This window comes from Oratosquilla oratoria, chromosome 11 (assembly GCF_046742065.1).
Source record: "Oratosquilla oratoria isolate Oo_2021 chromosome 11, ASM4674206v1, whole genome shotgun sequence".
NCBI classification, from domain to species: Eukaryota; Metazoa; Arthropoda; class Malacostraca; order Stomatopoda; family Squillidae; genus Oratosquilla; species Oratosquilla oratoria.
The window spans coordinates 42,157,288-42,161,759 of record NC_134787.1 but is presented as its reverse complement, the minus strand read 5'-3'; the positions used below and the strand labels follow the sequence as shown (position 1 = coordinate 42,161,759).

The window sequence follows — 4,472 nt, the reverse complement described above, 5'->3', positions numbered from 1 at the left end:
ATGTATGTATGTATGTATGTATGTATGTATGCATGTATGTATGCATGTATGTATGTATGTATGTATGTATGTATGTATGTATGTATGTGTGTATGTATGTATGAATGTATCATGTGTGTATGTATGTATGTATGTATGCATGTATGTATGTATGTATGTAAGCATGTTTGTATATATGTGTTTATATATCCGTGTATGTTTGTTTATGTGTATGTATGCACGCATTCATGTACCGGGTATGTATGTATGTTTGTATGTATGTATGTATGTATGTATGTTTGTATATATGTGTTTATGTATCCGTGTATGTGTGTTTATGTGTATTATGCACGGATGCATGTACCGGGTATGTATGTACTATATGTACTGTATGTATGTATGTATGTATGTATGTATTTATGTATGTATGTATGTTTGTATGTATTTATGTATATACATGTTTGCGTGTATGCGTTTATGTATCCGTGTATGTATGTATGTATGTATGTATGTATGTACAGTATGTATGTATATATGTGTGTATGTGTGTATGTATGTATGTATGTATGTATGTATGTTTGTATGTGTGTTTATGTACCCGTGTATGTATGTTTGTGTATGTATACACGCATGTATGTACATATGTATGTATGTATGCATGTATGTATGTATCTATGCATGTGTGTATATATATATGTATTTATGCATGTGTGTATATATGTATGTATGTATGTATTTATACATGTGTGTGTATATATGTATGTATGTATGTATGTATGTATGCATGCCTGCATGTATCAGTATATATATATGAATACATGTATGCATTCATGTGTGTGTGTGTGTGTGTGTGTGTGTGTGTGTGTGTGTGTGTGTGTGCCCGCTTACATGTAAGTCAGCCGCATTGCGTAATGTTTATCAAAATTTCACATTCTAGGCTCAAGAATGTAGGCATTCTAGACAACACTGTTTATTTCTCTAAAATGAAAATAATGAGATATTGATATATAGCTTGTATGTTTGATAAGAATTAATAAATAGATAATTAAATAGTTAAATAAAATATAACAATAAACAAATAGTTAATCAAGTAGATTTATATACAATGAATAATTAAAGAAATAAATAAGAATATAAAATAAATAAATAAACAAACAAATGAACAAATAAAACAGGAACACATAAGCAAGCAATAAATACAGTAACAGTACAAACAGCTTGTCGATGCTGTTTTTATTTTTTAATATTGTCACCGCTTAACAAATACGTTTTCTTTTAAGAAATACCATCCAGACCATTATTACTCCAACTTAAATGATCATTTAATACCTCTGTTCATTTCCGAATTTATTACCACGAATAATTACAGTGGCTACCGTTCTGTCCATTTAGAAGCTGACAGACTGATATTCTACTGGGTTGACAAAGCGAATTAGCAAGAACCCGAAATTATCAGTTTAATTCATTCTGAGTGATCATAATTGACAAACGGCATCAACTTTAATCTTTAGCAAGTTAATTCTAATCTCCTCCGGACTTGATGATAGATCTGTTAGCTAACTACATGAGGTGGTTCAATGGCATTTACAATTATAATATAATGTATATATTATATAGCTATATACGTACGTCAACATTGGTGTATTGGTTTCAATATTTCGGACCCGCATTCGAACCATGACTTGCCATGGATCCCCGGACACGTAGGGCAAAGGTGATGATAACGGTCCCAGCTAACCGACTCCTGGCGTGACCTCACATTGCCTTGAACGCCAATAAGTGGACTTAGAAGACTCTCCCCTTTTTGTACATACTCGACGCTGATTGGTTGGATTTGCTCGATTAATTACGTCACAAAATAGAAATAATCCTCAAAATAGAAAAGGTAACAATTAATAATGAGCTCTGAGCTCACTGCCGTAGGGTGGTGTCTGGCTGTCTCGACAGAGACTGCAGCAGATCCGAGGTGAATACACACACACACACAGATATATATATATATATATATATATATATATATATATATATATATATATATATATATATATACAGACAATTTCCATTACTTTTGTCGGATATATGTTTTCAATATTCTTATGTTTGAAGGCTACTTCCGTATATAATAAAACCACTCATGGCTAGCTTAATGTTCGTTATCTCAGTGCTCTTATATAACGAATATGCCTTCTGTACCACAGTCAGAGATAAGAATTCTGGTCTAGGCTATAGGCCTTTGAACTCTGTTCAGAAGATTGTACCGCCAAAGGACACAAGCAAATCATAAGTATGGAATATGATAGTCACTTCACGTCTGTATCGGCCTACAATGACGCGCGGAACTTCGTCTACTTCCTGAATAAGAAGGTTGACCTCTTTCCCAGTACCAGGAAGAGAGCGGCTTATCCATTGAGGTAGACCGGCCATGCGACTCGTCCATAGAATCCCGATCCTGATCATACTATCATCGCCGAGAGACGTTCCTAGGGTGATCGGGCTTGGTGGATTAACGAGGAGACGAGGCAGGCACTCTTGATAAACTGTGTTTGCCAAGAGGTAGTGACACATCAAAGTGTTTCCGTTGGACTTTGCCCAGGAAATCTCATACTCTTATGTGTTGCTGTTGTTTAGCCTCCTGGGGACCACTTTTCAACGGTGAATAAAATCGTTGGGTGTTCACTAAATCCCACTAGTTTTCGGTTTGTGGCCCTACTTGTGTAGCCCCACCCCCACCCCCACCCTCCTCTAGGTAGTCCAAGAACCTCATGTTGAGGACCAGGTCTCAAAACTCTAATCTGATTGGTCGATCTTGTTTGACCAATAAGAGGGCCTCTTGTCCAGCCATGTACACAGCTTCTGAGTGCATTTTATTTTTCTCATCCTGACTTTAATGTACAAATCTAATTTGTACATGAACGTTGCATCTGAATTGTCGAGTGAATTAATCAAACCGAATTTAGAATTAAGTATATTGAATAGCAATGATGCAATGACCACACCCGTTTTTGCATAAATGACCCACTCTACAACTAATTCAAGTTTATGATAACTCGTTTCTTTGACTCTTTCTTCAGCTCTGAAGTTAAAGGAAAAACATAAGAACATAAGAATGAAGGAGACTGCAAGAGACCATAAGGCCTACACTAGGCAGCTCCGTATCCATCACCACCTGTCATCCCCATCCATAAAGTTGTCTAATCGTTTCTTAAAACAACTGAGAGTTTCAGCGCTTACTACATGGTTACTAAGTTTATTCCATTCGTCGACCACCCTATTAGTAAACCAATTCTTGCCTATTTCTTTCTTAAATCTAAATTTGTCCAGTATATAACCATTACTGCGAATCCTGCCCTGTTGTTTTAATATGATGACCTTGTTATAAGAAGAGTGTTTAAATGTTGACTATGACCGAAGGAAAAATGGAGATGAATTAAAATTAATGATAGAAGGTGTCTAGCGGTGGTTCCACAAGGTTTGTGAATAGAAAGAACAATTTCCACCCACTATCCATTTTCTAAAACTACCAAAACCTTCATCTCCAATTGGAGGTGCAGCCTCGAGGGGATGGCTTTCTGTCTCCAAATGGGAATAATATCTCTATCAGTTTCGTCAATTTTTCTCAACCTCTATTTTTTTCATATGAGAACTGGAAACTTGCGACTTACCCCCTCCCCCCATACACACACATACCAACTCCTCTTAGATGGTGACAGAGATCCATAAAAGATACATACATCACAAAAAAAAAAGAAAAAAAAAATGAATAAATAAATAAATAAAACAAACATAAAAATATTTTTTTTCCTGGAAAATTTATATATGTGAAGGCCTGAGAACCGTTGTCGGGTTCTGTGGGGCTGCAGGTTTCCGTTCAAGGAAACTCTAGGAAGGAATTATTATTGTAGTTGAAACCGATAACTTTCACCTAAAAAAAACGAATAAATGAATAAATAAAACAAACATAACAATATTTTTTTCCTTGAAAATTTATATATGTGAAGGCCTGAGAACCGTTGTCGGGTTCTGTGGGGCTGCAGGTTTCCGTTCAAGGAAACTCGAGGAAAGAATTATTATTGTCGTTGAAACCGATAATTTTCACCTAAAAAAAAAACGACAACAACGCGCACTTCGGCACAGGGTGAAGTTCGCGGTCACCTCATTACGTCACTCAGTTGACGAAATTCCTGGTGGCTTTTCCTGTACCCACCACGAGGAGGGAAAGGTCTAGGGTTTCATAAGTTTACATCCCCAACGGGATTCGAACCCGCGGCCTCTGGATTAGAAGTCCAGCGCGCTATCCACTGCGCCATGGGGACCATGAATACTTAAGCTGTTTAACATTTATTTTATCCGACACAGTTGTAATTTTTCTTCAATAATTTGAAGAAAAAAATTACAATATTTGTGTCGCCAATTGTTGTAAGGTTGATAACGATAAATGACATTACGATAATGACGTCAATTATGAAAACTGTACAGCAGTACTAAGGATATAT

The 4,472-nt window shown here is 36.1% G+C and overlaps 1 non-coding gene across 1 annotated transcript; it reads right to left on the bottom strand.

The window, feature by feature from the left end:
• Nucleotides 1-4,219: 4,219 nt before the first annotated feature.
• TRNAR-UCU (transfer RNA arginine (anticodon UCU)) lies at nucleotides 4,220-4,292 on the bottom strand. Its single transcript has one exon. It is a non-coding gene; the product is annotated as a tRNA-Arg (tRNA).
• Nucleotides 4,293-4,472: the final 180 nt, after the last annotated feature.